The 16,968-nt window shown below is 45.8% G+C and overlaps 1 protein-coding gene across 2 annotated transcripts in view; it reads left to right on the top strand.

The window, feature by feature from the left end:
• The first annotated feature begins 832 nt into the window (after positions 1 to 832).
• Positions 833 to 16,968, top strand: part of LOC137634743 (ATP-binding cassette sub-family G member 1-like) — a 397,250-nt gene continuing 381,114 nt past the window's right edge. For both annotated transcript variants that reach the window (XM_068367239.1, XM_068367238.1), the window contains exon 1: positions 833 to 977. The gene's annotated coding sequence lies outside the window, so the exon portion shown is untranslated. The remainder of the gene's footprint in view (positions 978 to 16,968) is intronic.

Here is a 16,968-nt window from a genome sequence, read left to right as displayed (position 1 = left end):
ATATATATATATATGTATATATATATATATATATATATATATATATATATATATATATATATAATTTCTATTATTTTTATTTTTTTTATTAGAAAATTTGAAATTACCCTAGAATTTAGCGTTTTTGCTACGTTTTACCCTGTTACCCTAAACATACTTAAATTACCCTAAAATAGGGTAATTACCCTGAACCTGGCAGCACTGTACTGACACAGCAGTAGTACCGTTTCATGTAATGCTTTTAAAGGACTGGTAATTCATATTTTGTAATGTGGATTTATACGAACTGTGTTATTTGCGGATATTTTATCAAAAGTTAAGAAAATATTTATTATATAGTATAAAAAATCTGTTGAGGCGAAATACCAGTGGAATTTTTTTATGGTTTGTATTTTTTATTAGCTGAAACAAAGACCATCGTTTGTTTGGTTTGACATAATTTAAATTGCCAAAAATTGGGAATTTGGGCATTGTAAATTCGTAATTATATTTTGTACACCAAGTTTGAACGATTTATGAGCATTGTTCTCTTGTTAGTGTTATGTGAGGAAGCCAATTACATTAATGTTCCATATTCCAAATCATGTGAGTCTTATGTTGACGATTTCGAGTCTAGTGGAAAACATTTTACTCATCTGATGTCAGTGTCAAAGAAACTCCCAACCCTAAGTCTCCCATAGGAGTGAATCCTCTTGGTTGGAGTGAAGTTTTATCACGATTATGATTATGATTATGCCTAACAGTAAGAAGATGCGAAGTTGTAAACAACGAAAACATTTTTTTATTGAAATGACAAGGGTTCAGTCATTATGGGCATGCATGGTAACATTATTAGTCAACAACTAGGCCTACCTCAGACAACGAGGAACAAGTGCATGATGGTGTTGCTGCTGTTCCTTCAAGTGAAAATGTTGCTCGAATCTTCATTGGAAAAATCTCTTCCCATAGAATCCAGTTTTGTGGAAGACTTGACATTGGTAAGTAGATGCCAGGAAACTATTTTCTTTATCTTGTTGAGTGACTAAACTGTGCCATATAACTATTGAACGTATGTCTCGACTATATTTTGTTTAAAATAAAGTAATTTTAAAAATGTTTATGTGCAATTCGAGATATTCTATCATGGAAGGATCCATTGAAATCCTACGATAGTGACCTTTGCATAGGTCTAGGAAAGCTGGTGAATGAAGGAATACAGTACATCTTAAACATAATCCTTTCTAACCTAACTTACGGCATCGGGTCCAATGCTAAGTCCAGTTAAAGCTAGGCCACCTCTAACTTGTCCTAGGGCATTGTATACCTTCAGGTTCCCAAAATAACCAATCTGTTACCCTTATATAGGTCAAAATCAGAAGTTCAAGATTTACAACATTCCATCAGTCAGTCACTTCTTATTCTAAAGATTTACCCAATAAATAAACTCGAGAATTAAACTTTGTAATCTACAAAGTTATTATTGTATATTTTATTTTCATTTGACATTTCGTGATAGTACGTTAGTAACGTGTTTGCATAGCAGCCGATCGATCCCTTCCCGGGACCGTGAGTTTAAGCTGTTTACTGAGGAGGCCACTGCAGTTGTTGGGCACTACTGTGGTGGATTGTGCTTGCCCAGCTGACATTCTGGTGAGCATCTGTTATGATGAAACTGGAATTGAAACCAGACACCTTTACCTTTGCATATGTCTGTTCTCCATGACACATAATTATGTCTGTTGTAGGTCTCACAGTTGCTTTGTCATTTCACCCTCCCCAGAAACAAATTCTGTACCAATTCATTTAAAGGTCGTCTGATGTGTCGCTGCATCCTGCCTACAGCCTTACGTAGTTCTGATTCCGTTGTTCCAATACAATTCAAAGTACTGTACTTTAATATCAATAATCGTTCCGCCACAAATACAAACCTTCGCTATTTACTTAGGATATAGAAATCAGCACAAGCTGTCGTACAGCTATAAAACTTTTAACTCTGTCAACAGTTATTCCAGGTGTTACCAGTGGTAGCAATTTCTCAACACTTTGCAATGCCATGCAACCTTTTAGAGGACCTGGATCACATTGCAAAAGATGAAAGCTTTCCTTCCAACTGAGAGTTTTGCTTAATACAAGCAATCTCTCAATCCCTTGCGAGCTTAGCTCACGACGCGACTCAATCTCTAAGTGAGCCTGGATTGCAATGCCAAAGGTGAAAGTTTTGCTTTCACATGTGAGTTTTGCTTAATGCAAGCAATCTCTGAATCCCTCACTAGCCTAGGCGTAACGCGATTCAAACTCTGGCAATCCTGGATCACGATGCCAAAGTTAAAAGCTTTCTTTCACCTGAAAGTTTTGCTTAAAACAAGCGATTTCTCACCTCCTTGTGACACGGTTGAGGTTTATGGTGAGCCTGGATTGCGGCGCCAAAAGTGAAAGCTAGCCTTTCACCTGAGGGGTTTGCTTGAAATGAGCGGTTTCTCAACGTCTCGTCCCCCTGGTTGCATGGCATCCAACCTCACAGTGACCATGCATCATGGTACAAGGGTGAAAGCTTTCTTTTCACTTGAGATTTTTGCTTGTTCTAGCGATCTCTCATTGCCGCCTGTGGTTGCAAATCATTCAAGCTCACAGTTAGCCTGGATTATTGCACCAAAGGTGAAAGCTATCCTATCACTTGAAAGTTTTGCTTGAAGCAAGTGACCTCATAAATCCCTTGCGTCCTAATCTAAGCTTACAGCTAGGCGGGGTTGTGGTGCCAAAGGTAAAAACAATCCTATCACCTAAGAGTTTTGTATGGAACAAATGATCTCTCATCACATAGCGATCCAGGCGTGTGACGCGTTTCAAATCTGCATCACAATCCAGGCTCATAGAGCCTAAATCCCATGGCTGTGACTGCTCCGAGTTGAGTAAGAGCTCAAGGGTAGGTTTTCATATCGAGAAAGTTTTGTGCATGCGATAACTAATTGTATGCAATTTTATATGTGCTATCAAGCATTCTCATTTTAAAAGAATGTTTATGGAAACAAAATCTTTCTAGAGACCGAGTCTCTACCGTAAGGCAGAAGGTTATCGGAGGATTTGACATTTTCCTACTAATATCTCTCTCTCTCTCTCTCTCTCTCTCTCTCTCTCTCTCTCTCTCTCTCTCTCTCTCTCTCTCTCTCTCTCTCTCTCTCTCTCAAAATTACATTAAACATCCCTGGTTTCCCTGTAAAGTTTCCCAAACATTTCTGGATGACTTTGCTTGGGTGTTCAGAATTAAAGTTTTGGGGAAAATACAATTTTCAATATTAAACTTACCCGATAATCATGTAGCTGTCAACTCCGTTGCCCGACAGAATTCTATGGAGGGATACGCCAGCTATCACAATACTAGAAGGGGGTGTACTTACCAGCGCCACCTGTGGCCAGGTACTATAGTACTTCTTGTTGACACCTCCTCAATTTTTCCTCTGTCGTGCTTCCGGCAAGACGTTCTGGGATACGCTTATGTTCTTGGAGTATTTTCACGGCTTTTGGTGAAGTATTTCTCTTTGATTTCGGCTGTCGCTTTACTGGAAACCTTCTTATATTAGCTTAGATAGCTTTTATATAGTCCTGATTAACGGTTAACGATCTTTTGCTTGATTTTGAAACCCCACTTGGCTAACTCTTTGGATTCAAGATGTCTGACATTTCACAAGCCCCCACCCATAGGCGATGTAGGTCTTGTAATAGGCGTATTCCGAAGGCCTCGGTAGATCCTCACACCGCTTGTTCTGACTGTAGGGATAGGCCCTGTCAGTTAGAAAATCGATGTGAGGAATGCGCCGGACTTTCGGAACTTGATTTTGTCCGTCTTTTGAAATATTCAAATAAGTTAGAGAGAGGCAGAGTTAGGAGGAGTTCTTCTCACTCTTCACTTTTTTCCTCACCTCATGATCCCCTACCTTTTCCTACCCCTGTAGTGGCTACCCCCGAACCTACTATTTGCCCTCAGCCTGATATGTCTGTTGTTTTGCGTGCTATTCAGGCCTTAGGCGATAAAGTAGAGTCAGTGGTTAGCGATCATAAGTCTCTTATGGCCGAAGTCAAGGAACTTAAGGTCAAGAGTGCAGTGGGTGGTATTAGTGCCAGTGCTGTGACGAGTGCTAGTGTCAGTGCAGTGCCAAGTGCTAGTGTCAGTGTCAGTGTGGTGCGTGAGGATACTTCTGTGCGTGCCAGTCGTCCTCCCAGTCCGGGACCTCTTGCAAGCTCCCAAGCCCAGGGGAGAAGCAATGTTGAAGGGCAAAAGGGTTCGGCAGGCCTTGATCGGCGCACAGAAGTATCCTCGGTGGTTGCGGGCGTGTCTTCCAGAGACCGTCACTCCCACCTGCAGACGATTGAGCCCGTCTTTTACTCGTCCGCTGATCAATTGTCAGGGAAGAAACGCTGGACTCAGGTCTCTAGACCACTCAAACGCAGAGTCCAGTCTGCGAGTGCTCAACCGGGCTGCAGTCATTGGCTCAGCTCTGACTCGCCGCAGTCATCAGTCGACTGCACTTCGCCCAAGAGGAGTAAGGTTCTGCCGCAACAGATCTCTGCTGTTAAGGCTTTGCCTCAGCAGACCGTAGTGTCTGCCGACCCCAAGTTGACTCTACTGCAGTCCATGCAGTCACAACTTTCGGTCTTGATGCGTGAGTGTCGGGCTGAGAAGGTTGCGCCTCCGCCTCCGCCTGCACTCGCTCCGCCTGCGCTCGCTCCGCCTGACCGCAGTACCGCCTGCCAGGCGTACGATGTTGAGCCACGTTCTGAGTTTACTGTTCCCAGTGGTGTACAGCCTCCGCCTTCCTTAAGGCAACCTCAGCAATGGGATCAGGAGGCTTATACCTCTCTTCCTCCGCTTCCACTTGCTGCTCCACCAGTGATGCAACACTCGGTTGAGGTACAACAACCTCTCCCATCCATGAGTCAGTCTCCTCAGCTCTCGCTGCAGCGAGCTCAACCCTCCGCAAGGCAAGCACCACAACACCTTAGCCTTGCGCCTCAGGAGCCTCAACTCGCGAGACATTTACTACGTTCTGCGCAGCCTCTACCTCATCGCTCTCCGCTCACACTGCAGGAACAGGAACTTGCTACTCCGCTTCCGCCAACCACTCAGCAAGCGCAACCCTTGAGTTCAGCCACTCATGCCAGGAGTCAGCCTCCTCCACCCATGCGCCTACCTTCTGCTTCTTCTTTTGTTCAGCCTTTGCAGTCTGAGCCTCAGGTGTTCCCTCAACAGATTCTTGAAGAGGAAACCACTAATATTGTTGTTCCAGCTCGTTCTGACTCTGCTGTTCAGCATACCTTTCCGATCTCTTCGCTACACTCTGGTGATGAGGCGTCTGATGATGAGGCGGCACACCTGGATCCCTCATCAGACGTGGATGAATCCAAGTCTTCTCCGCCTTCTATTGACTTTCGTAAGGTCTTGGCTCTGTTTAGGGAGGTATACCCAGACCACTTTGTCTCTGCTATTCCCCGCTCTCCACCATCTGAGTTTTCGCTGGGCATGCAGCCAGCTAAGTCTACCTATACTAAGCTAGTCCTAGCAAGGTCCTCTAAGAGAGCGTTAAGGATCTTAGGGGAGTGGTTGCAGACTAAGCAACACCTTGGCAAGACTTCGTTCATGTTTCCTCCGACTAAGCTCACTTCTAAAGCGGGCGTTTGGTATGCCACAGGAGAGGAACCAGGCTTGGGAGTACCTGCCTCTGCCCAGGCTGACTTCTCAAGTCTGGTAGACTCGCCTCGTAGAACTGCAATGAGGCGCTCTAAGGTTTGCTGGACCTTCTCAGACCTTGATCACTTCCTGAAGGGTGTTTTTAGAGCATTTGAGATGTTCAACTTCCTAGACTGGTGCCTGGGGGCCCTCAGCAAGAAGACCTCCCCTGCGGACAAGGATTCTGCCATGCTATTAATGTCCTGCATGGATAAGGCCATTAGAGATGGATCTGGCGAGCTTGCGTCGATGTTTGTATCAGGGGTTCTTAAGAAAAGGGAACAGCTTTGTACCTTCCTTTCCTCCAGCATTACACCTAGTCAAAGGTCTCAACTCCTTTTCGCTCCGCTCTCGAAGTTCCTCTTCCCCGAAGAGCTGGTTAAGGACTTGTCTGCTGCCCTGATACAAAAGGACACACATGATCTTGTAGCCTCATCGGCTCGTAAGACTAAGGTTGCTACCTCAGTCCCCAGGACTTATCGCACCCCAGTGGCTGATACTCCTGCTACGAGGTTCATACCGCCCTTTCGTGGTAGAGCCCCCAGCCGAGGAAGCTCCCGTCCAGACTCTTCCAGGAGCAAGTCTAGGAAAGGTTCCAAGGCCTCTAAAGGAAAAAACTGACTCTCCGCATCTCCAGACAGCAGTAGGAGCCAGACTCAAGAGCTTCTGGCAAGCCTGGGAAAAGAGAGGTGCAGACGCCCAGTCTGTCAGTTGGCTGAGGGAGGGTTACAGGATTCCATTCTGCCTCAAACCCCCTCTGACCACATCTCCCATCAACCTCTCTCCCAACTACAAAGAAGAGGACAAGAGGCTAGCGTTGCACCAGGAGGTGTCGCTACTTGTGCAGAAGAAGGCAGTGGTTATAGTCCGGGACCATCAATCCCCGGGCTTCTACAACCGTCTCTTTCTGGTGGCCAAGAAGACAGGAGGTTGGAGACCGGTGCTGGACGTCAGCGCACTCAATGCGTATGTCACCAAGCAGACGTTCACGATGGAGACGACGAAGTCGGTCCTAGCAGCGGTCAGGCAGGAGGACTGGATGGTCTCGTTGGACTTGAAAGATGCCTACTTTCACGTTCCTATTCATCCAGACTCCCAACCTTTCCTGAGATTCGTTTTTGGAAAGGTTGTCTACCAATTCCAAGCCCTGTGTTTTGGCCTAAGCACAGCTCCTATGGTGTTCACGCATCTGATGAGGAATATAGCAAAATTCCTCCACTTATCGGACATCAGAGCCTCCCTCTACTTAGACGACTGGCTGTTGAGAGCCTCCACGAGTCGTCGCTGTCTGGAGAGTCTCAACTGGACTTTGGACTTAATCAGAGAACTGGGTCTGTTAGTCAACATAGAAAAGTCTCAGCTCATTCCCTCCCAATCCATTGTGTACCTGGGAATGGAGATTCGGAGTCAGGATTTTCGGGCTTTTCCATCGGCCCCCAGGATAAGCCAAGCCCTAGATTGCATCATGAGCATGCTGAAGAGGAGCAGTTGCTCGGTGAGACAGTGGATGAGTCTCACAGGGACCCTTTCATCACTGGCCCTGTTCGTCGAGCTAGGGAGACTCCACCTCCGCCCTCTTCAATTCCATCTTGCAGCTCATTGGGACAAGGGTTTGACTCTCGAAGCAGTCTCTATCCCAGTCACCAAAGAGATGAAGACCACTCTCTTGTGGTGGAAGAACAATCTCCTTCTCAGGGAGGGCCTATCGTTGGCTATTCAGACCCCCAATCTTCATCTCTTCTCAGATGCATCGGACTCGGGCTGGGGTGCGACCTTGAACGGACGGGAATGCTCGGGAACGTAGAACGAGGAACAGGGAACGCTCCACATCAACTGCAAGGAGCTACTAGCAGTTCATTTAGCCCTGCTGAACTTCAAGTCCCTCCTGCTAGGCAAAGTGGTGGAGGTGAACTCAGACAACACCACAGCCTTGGCTTACATCTCCAAGCAAGGAGGGACCCATTCGAGGAGCCTATACGAGATCGCAAGGGACCTCCTCATTTGGTCAAGAAGTCAAAACCTCACTTTGGTCACGAGGTTCATTCAGGGCAACATGAACGTCTCAGCAGATCGCCTAAGCAGAAGGAATCAGGTCATTCCCACGGAATGGACCCTCCACAAGAGTGTGTGCAACAGACTTTGGACCTTGTGGGGTCAACCTACCATAGATCTGTTTGCCACCTCCATGACCAAGAGACTTCCGCTGTACTGTTCCCCAGTTCCAGACCCTGCAGCAGTTCATGTGGATGCTTTTCTGCTGAACTGGTCCCATCTCGACCTTTACGCATTCCCACCGTTCAAGATAATAAACAAAGTCCTGCAGAAATTCATCTCGCACGAAGGGACACGGCTGACGCTGGTTGCTCCCCTTTGGCCTGCAAGGGAATGGTTCACAGAGGTACTTCAATGGCTAGTCGACATCCCCAGGACTCTACCTCTAAGAGTGGACCTTCTACGTCAACCTCACGTAGACAGGTTGCATCCAAACCTCCACGCTCTTCGGCTGACTGCCTTCAGACTGTCGAAAGATTCGCTAGAGCTAGAGGCTTTTCGAAGGAGGCAGCCAGTGCGATTGCCAGAGCTAGAAGGGTTTCCACTCGTAGAGTCTACCAATCTAAGTGGGAAGTCTTCCGGAGCTGGTGTAGAGCCAATTCAGTATCCTCTACCAATACCTCTGTGACCCAAATAGCTGACTTCCTATTACATCTTAGGAATGAGAGATCCCTTTCAGCCCCTACGATTAAAGGGTACAGGAGTATGTTGGCTTCAGTTCTCCGCCACAGAGGTTTGGACCTTTCTTCCAACAAGGACCTTCAAGACATCCTTAAGTCTTTTGAGACTTCTAAAGAGCGTCGTCTATCCACTCCAGGCTGGAACCTAGACGTAGTCTTAAGGTTCCTTATGTCACCTAGGTTCGAACCTCTCCAGTCAGCTTCCTTCAAGGACCTTACACTCAAGACTCTTTTTCTCGTCTGCCTTGCAACAGCTAAGAGAGTCAGTGAGGTTCATGCCTTCAGCAAGAACATTGGTTTCACGACCGAATCTGCAACATGTTCTTTTCAGCTCGGATTCCTAGCAAAGAACGAACTTCCTTCACGTCCTTGGCCTAGATCGTTTGAAATACCTAGCCTCTCCAACATGGTAGGTAACGAACTAGAGAGAGTTCTTTGCCCTGTCAGAGCTCTCAAGTATTATCTTAATAGGTCTAAACCTATTCGAGGACAGTCAGAAGCCTTATGGTGTGCCATCAAGAAACCTTCGAGGCCCATGTCCAAGAATGGGGTTTCGTATTATATAAGGCTTCTGATTAGAGAAGCCCATTCTCACTTAAAGGAGGAAGACCTTGCATTGCTGAAGGTAAGGACCCACGAAGTAAGAGCCGTAGCTACTTCGATGGCCTTTAATAAAAACCGTTCTCTGCAGAGCATAATGGATGCAACCTATTGGAGGAGCAAGTCAGTGTTTGCATCATTTTATCTTAAAGATGTCCAGTCTCTTTACGAGAACTGCTACACCCTGGGACCATTCGTAGCAGCGAGTGCAGTAGTAGGTGAGGGCTCAGCCACTACATTCCCTTAATCCCATAACCTTTTTTAACCTTTCTCTTGAATGCTTTTATTGTTGTTTTTATGGTTGTTACGGTAGGCTAAGAAGCCTTCCGCATCCTTTTGATTTGGCGGGTGGTCAATTCATTCTTGAGAAGCGCCTGGGTTAGAGGTTGTGTAGAGGTCCTTTAGTAGGGGTTGCAGCCCTATATACTTTAGCACCTTTGAGTTGATTCAGCCTCCAAGAGGAACGCTGCGCTCAGTAAGGAAGACGAACTTAAAAAAGAGGCAGAGTAACGGTTCAATTCGACTTCCTTACCAGGTACTTATTATTTCATTGTTATTTGAGATAACTGTTATATGAAATATGGGATACTTAGCTATCCTTTAATCTTGTACACTGGTTTTCACCCACCCCCCTGGGTGTGAATCAGCTACATGATTATCGGGTAAGTTTAATATTGAAAAATGTTATTTTTATTAGTAAAATAAATTTTTGAATATACTTACCTGATAATCATGATTTAATTGACCCTCCCTTCCTCCCCATAGAGAACCAGTGGACCGAGGAAAAATTGAGGAGGTGTCAACAAGAAGTACTATAGTACCTGGCCACAGGTGGCGCTGGTAAGTACACCCCCTTCTAGTATTGTGATAGCTGGCGTATCCCTCCATAGAATTCTGTCGGGCAACGGAGTTGACAGCTACATGATTATCGGGTAAGTATATTCAAAAATTTATTTTACTAATAAAAATAACATTTTGCTTTAGATTCATATTTTTCTGTTTTCCATGAATATATGATTGTGATCATGCATTTGACTGTATTTTAGAGAAAGCAACAAAAATTTAGGCTTGCTAGAGTAGCAGTTCCATTCCCAGAGTAAATACAGTAGACCCCCACCATACGACATTAATCCGTTCGGGAGTTGGTATCGTATAATGAAAATGTTGTATGGCGGGCAATAGAATAGCTAATGCGTGCTAAACCCCAGGTAAAAAAATTCAAAATTTTATATACATATTAAAAATTAGTAACAAAATAGTATAGTAAGTACTGTACTACAGTACTTATATATAATATACATGTACTGTACAGTATATAATTAAATAACATTATCAATAAAAACTATTTACAGTACAGTACTGTAAAGGAAAAATTGAATTTTGTTTACCTTTGGAGTGATGTGACGTGACTTGAGCAATAGAATAGCTAATGTGTGCAAAACCCAAGGTAAAAAAATTCAAAATTTTATATACATATTATAAATTAGTAACAAAATAGTATAGTAAGTACTGTACTGTACTACAGTACTTATATATAATATACATGTACTGTACAGTATATAATTAAATAACATTATAAATAAAAATTATATATTGTACAGTACTGTAAAGGAAAAATGGAATTTTGTTTACCTTTGGAGTGACGTGACTTGAGCTGGTAGTGGCTGGAGGCAGAGGGGTGAGGAGACGGCAGATATAAAAACGTATCAATGCTAATTATATTACTCTTAATAATAAATTTATTCTTATTAAACACTTAAAATTAAAAATGCTTTTTTTTATTATTATTTTTGTCTTTGAAATTTTTTTTATGATTTTTTTTTCTAGAACTTAATTTTATACAATAGCACTTCATCTTTGCTTTACTCCTTTTTAGCATTTTTTACCAGAATCGCTTATATCATCTTTGCTTTCTGACACTTCTCTTTTGGAGAAATATCTATCCAAAGAAGCTTGTTTCTGACAACTCCTCAAAATATTTCTAAAATGACTCGTACACTTGTCATTAACACTCTCCATAAGACGACCTGTGTGAAGTTTTTCTGGGTGTTTTTTTTTTTCAATGAATCTCGTAAGGTTTTCATACCAACAGATAGCTTCCCTTATTTCTGCCGTTGTCGTTTCTTCTGTCCCCCCCCCCCCTCATCACCACCACTAGAGTGGTGCTCTTCTTGAATGATGGTCAACTGAATTGCCTCCAACTCCTTCAAGTCTTCAGTCGTAAGCTCCTCCCTGTGCTCCTTGATAAGGTTATCGACGTCAGCCTCATCGACAACAAGCCCCATGGACCTCCCGATTGAAATTATTTCCTCAACATCACCCTCAGGGCCGGGATCATCAACGGCCTCGTCTTCGGTTGAGGGTTCGAAACCTTCGAAGTCGCGTTCTGCCACAACAGCTGGCCACAATTTCTTCCTTGAGGAGTTCAAGGTGTGCCATGAAACCTCATTCCAAGCTTTATCGATCATCTTCAGGCATTGAACGATGTCAAAATGCCCCTTCCAAATTTCACGGAGGGTGAGTTGAGTGCTTTCGGTCACTTCGAAGCATCTTCTGAACAGATGCTTCATGTAAAGCTTCTTGAAGTTGGCAATCACTTGCTGGTCCATAGGCTGGAGGAGAGGGGTGGTGTTCAGTGGCAGATAGAGAACCTTGATGAAGGAGAAGTCAGGATGTATGTTGGCCTCGAGGCCAGGAGGGTGAGCAGGGGCATTGTCCAGTACCAGGAGACATTTTAGAGGAAGATTGTTCTCTTCTAAAAATTTCTTGACAGCAGGACCGAAGCAGACGTTTACCCACTCAGTAAATATGGTCCTCGTGACCCAGGCCTTGGCATTAGACCTCCAAAATACTGAGAGCCTATCCTTCATGATATTGTGTGCCTTGAAGGCACGAGGATTCTCTGAGTGGTACACCAGTAGGGGCTTAATTTCAAGTCCCCACTGGTATTTGCACAAAATGCAAGGGTAAGTCTGTCCATCCGTTTATGGCCTGGAAGTTTCTTTTCTTCTGCTGTGATATATGTTCGACGGGGCATTTTCTTCCAGAAAAGGCCAGTTTCATCACAGTTAAACACTTGCTGAGGAATGTAGCCTTCTCTGGATTTTAATTTCTCAAACTTCTTGAGGAATTCTTCTGCTGCTTTCTTGTCAGAACTGGCTGCCACTCCTTGCCTGACGACTGAGTGAATACCAGTCCTTTTCCTAAAGCGATTAAACCACCCATGAGAAGCCTTGAACTCTTGGGGGCTTGCTGCAACGTTCCGTCATCTCTGTCGTCTCTCTGGGCTTCCATGAGATTGGCGAAAATGGCACTCGCCTTGTGCGAAATTGCCGATTGCGTGAGTGTATCACCAGCGATTTCCTTCTCTTTAAGCCATAGTAAAAGGAGTCTCTCCATCTTGTCGTTGATTGAGGTCCTTCCACTGGCAAGGACAGTCATGCCTTTAGAAGACTTACTTGCTTTAATGGCTTCCTTGTTCTTGATGATTTTACCAATCGTTGACTGGTTACGGCCATATGTACTAGCGAGGATAACGATGCGCATGCCTTCTTTGTATTTCTTTATTATCTCCAGCTTCGTTCCCATAGTAATCATCTTACTTCTCCCTTTAACATCACTAGCAATCTTGGGACCCATGGCTAACAAATTAAAGTTGGAATTAAGCACTAAAATGCACAAAAAATATGATATCGCAAGCACACACACGAGATCAAGTCTTTACGAAACACACACGAGATTCTCAACTGAGCGCTCGATTAACAAAGAGAGAGAGAGAGAGAGGCAGCATCTCTCTCAGGCATTGTGGAAGGGATTTCGGCCAATAGCGTATCAGCATCTTAGTGACTCCGTGACGCCAACCAATAGCAGACCAGATTCTTAGTGACGTATGAGCGTGGTGTGAGGCGAGTGATCCGCACAGTCGTACGCGTACCGACCGCCAAGTTTGAATTTTGGAATTTGATGCCGTATGGTGGGGAAAATTCCGTAACAAAGGGACGAAAAAACATCGTATCCCACATCGTAACATGTAAAAAACGTACGCTGGGGACGCCGTACCCCGGGGGTCCACTGTCTACAGTAAATACACAGTAGAACGTAACTCCTCGGTATTACAGTGCCTGTGGGTTCGCCTAGCATTAGCATGACAGCAGATCGATTCCCCTTAAGGATCGTGTTTTTTCACTCGCACTTAGTTTTAAATATTTAACTTAGCCGGTGAATATATAGCTGCAACTCTGTTGCTCGACAGACAAAAACTGTACAAAAAAACTCGCCAGCGATCGCTATACAGGTTGCGGGTGTGCCCATCAGCGCCATCTGTCGGCCAGATACCAAGCTCTATGTAAACAAAGACTCAATTTTCTCTCTGTCGACGTGTCGACAAGACGTACTTTACTCGCTGTTGCTAACTGGAGTTTTTCACATCATAATTGGTGAAGTACTATATTCTGGTTTTGAGCTTTCGCTGTGCAGGGTTTTTCTTCAAATAAATCCTTGAACTCTTTTTTTGTATCGGATTCTTTGTTGATGACTTAGATCGTTTTTTGGAATTTTCCCTTGACCAATTCAAAATGGCTGACCCTTCACAAGTTCCCAAATTTAGAAAATGCAATGCTAGGGACTGTTCTAGGCGTCTTCTGAAGGCTTCTCTCAACCCTCACACTGTTTGTTCCAATTGTCGGGGTAAAACCTGTCAATTGGAAGATCGGTGTGAGGAGTGCGTGGGCCTTTCGGAATTCGATTTTATCGAATTTGAAAAGTACACACGCAGGCTAGAGAGAGATAGAATTAGGAGAAGTTCTTCTAGGTCTATTGATGTTTCCTCTCCTCATGCCCCACAACCTATTCCTTCTCCTGTAGTGGTTGTTCCTAACCCCCCTCCTAGCACTCAGGAACCTTCGATGGCTGACATGATGCGTGCCATCCATGCCCTGGGGGAGAGAGTTGAGTCCCTTGCAAGTGACCGCAATCAACTCATGGCGGATGTTAAGGAGCTTAAGTGCCAAAGTGCAGTGGGAAGTGAGAAAATGCCAAGTGATAGTGTTGTGAACAGTGTTGCGCTTGAGGGTTCGTCTGTTCGTGCCTGTCGTCCTCCTAGTCCGGGACCTCTTGCAAGCTCCCAAGTCCAGGGGAGAAGCAATGTCGCACGACGCATGGGTTCGAGAGGCTTTAATCAGCGAACAGACGTTCCCTCCATGGTATCAGGCGTATCTCCCCAAGATCGCCCCCTACCTACGTAAGACGAGAGAGCCCATTTATACCTCGTCGTCTGAAGGTGTTTCTCGTAAGAAACTTTGGACCAAGGTCTCACGACCTTTAAAACGTAAATCGGTCCCTTCAGGACAAGTCCAACGTCCCAGTTGTAGCCACTGGGTCAGTTCGGACTCGGTGCCGTCATCTGATGACTGCTCACCGCCTAAGAGAGGCAAAGCGGTACCGCTTCAGTCATTAACACCGTCTGTCGCCGCACCTGCTCCCGTAGACCCTAAATGGGCTTTGCTGCAAGACATGCAGTCCCAGCTTACGTCTTTGATGCAGGACTTTCATGCGGAGAAGGTTGCTGCCGTACCTTCTAGCCAACAACCTTCCAAGTGATCGGTTGTGCGTCCTGTTGACGCTGAGGTAACCTTCTCGCGTCTTCCAGTTGAGGTGGTGCCTCCACCGATGCTATCCAGTGTGGGTTGCCAGCCGCACGTTGACGTTAAGCGACACACGGAGGTGGTTGTTGACGTTCAGGACGTTCAACAACCATCAGAGGTGACTTGTTTTGACGCGGTGCGTCAACCTCCGCAACCCGGTGTGGTTTCCACTGCTCAACCCAGTAGGTCTAGACAGTCTCGGGTAGACGCTGTGCGTCCTCGCGCTTCCATGGTTGTTGACAGTTCACAGACTGTGCAGCAGTTCCATGACGTTGCGTCCGGCTCCGTCACGCATGCACCAGTGCGACCGGACTCAGCGAACCAGACGTTGCCCACTCCGTTGCCGTTTCCTCATCAGTTTTCGGATGAGGAACTTTCTGATGATGATGTTGCTGAACAACAAGACGATCAACAATCAGAACTGGACGAACCTAAGTCAACTCAACCATCTTTGGACTTTAGAAAAGTCTTGGCTATTTTCAAAGAGTTGTTTCCTGACCAGTTTGTTTCTGTGGCTCCTCGTTCTCCGCCGTCAGAGTTTGTATTAGGCATGCCTTCTGCCGCACCTGCCTTTACTAGACTCGTCCTCGCACGCTCGTCTAAGAGAGCTTTGCGGCTGATAGGAGACTGGTTAGAGTCCAAGAAGAGTTTAGGGAAGACAGCATTTGCCTTTCCCCCAGCTAAACTCTCTTCTAGATCGAGCGTCTGGTATGCCACGGGAGAAGTTCTCGGCTTGGGAGTTCCTGCCTCTGCCCAGGGCGACTTCTCAAGTCTCGTAGACTCTCCCCGACGCCTTGCCATGAGACGCTCGAAGATTTGTTGGTCATCATCGGACCTGGACCACCTTATGAAACGGATCTTTAAGGCTTTTGAAGTCTTTAACTTTTTAGACTGGTGCTTAGGAGCCCTGTGCAGGAAAATCTCTTCAACAGATAAAGAGATTTCTTTGCTCATTATGTCCTGCATGGACAAGGCCGTCCGTGATGGGTCCAATGAGCTAGCTGCTTCATTCACGTCCGGAGTCCTGAAAATCGAGAGTCTCTCTGCTCGTTTCTGTCTGCTGGAGTTACACCATGCCAGAGATCTGAGCTTCTCTTTGCTCCCCTTTCCAAGTGCCTGTTTCCAGAAGTCTTGATAAAGGAAATTGCTGCTTCGTTAGTGCAGAAGGACACTCATGATCTAGTTGCGTCCTCAGCTCGCAAAGCTCCCCCTTTGCCTTCATCTTCCGCTAGACCGAGGATAGACACTCCAGCGTCTCGCTTTATTCCGCCCTTTCGTGGCAGAGCCTCCAGCAGAGGAGGTGCTCGTGCCGAAGGGAAGCGAGGGAAGAGGAAAGGATCCAAGTCCTCTAAGGGCAGAGTCTGACTGCCCGCAACTTTAGACAGCAGTGGGAGCGAGACTCAAGAACTTCTGGCAAGCCTGGGAGAGGAGAGGCGCAGATTCACAATCTGTGAAGTTGCTCAGAGAGGGGTACAAAATCCCTTTTGTAAGCAAACCCCCTCTAGCAACGTCCCCCATCGACCTCTCCCCCAGGTACAGAGAGGAAGAAAAGAGACAAGCCCTGAAACTGGAAGTGTCTCTTTTGCTAGAGAAGGGAGCGGTGGTCAAAGTCTCGGACCTTCAATCACCGGGATTCTACAACTGCCTCTTCCTAGTTTCAAAGAAGACAGGAGGGTGGAGACCGGTGCTAGACGTCAGTGCTCTGAATGTCTTTGTCACAAAGACGAAGTTCTCCATGGAGACCACAAAGTCAGTCTTAGCAGCGGTCAGAAGGGAAGACTGGATGGTCTCCCTAGACCTAAGGGACGCCTACTTCCACGTCCCCATTCACTCAGACTCCCAACCTTTTCTGAGATTCGTTTTCGAAAATGTGGTCTACCAGTTTCGGGCCCTGTGCTTTGGCCTAAGCACAGCTCCTCTCGTGTTTACGAGGCTGATGAGGAATGTGGCCAAATTCCTCCACTTATCGGACATCCGAGCCTCCCTTTATTTGGACGACTGGCTTCTCAGAGCCTCTTCCAGTCGTCGCTGTCTGAAGGATCTCAAGTGGACTCTAGATCTGACCAAGGAATTGGGACTCCTAGTCAATTTGGAAAAGTCGCAACTGGTCCCATCCCAAACTATTGTGTATTTAGGGATGGAGATTCACAGTCTAGCTTTTCGGGCTTTTCCGTCGGCCCCCAGAATAAGTCAAGCCCTGTTATTCATCCAGAACATGCTGAAGAAGGAACGCTGCTCAGTCAGGCTGTGGATGAGTCTGGTAGGGACGCTGTCATCCCTGGAACAATTTGTG

This window comes from Palaemon carinicauda, chromosome 45 (genome assembly GCF_036898095.1).
Source record: "Palaemon carinicauda isolate YSFRI2023 chromosome 45, ASM3689809v2, whole genome shotgun sequence".
Taxonomy (NCBI): Eukaryota; Metazoa; Arthropoda; class Malacostraca; order Decapoda; family Palaemonidae; genus Palaemon; species Palaemon carinicauda.
This window is presented reverse-complemented; position numbering and strand designations above follow the sequence as displayed.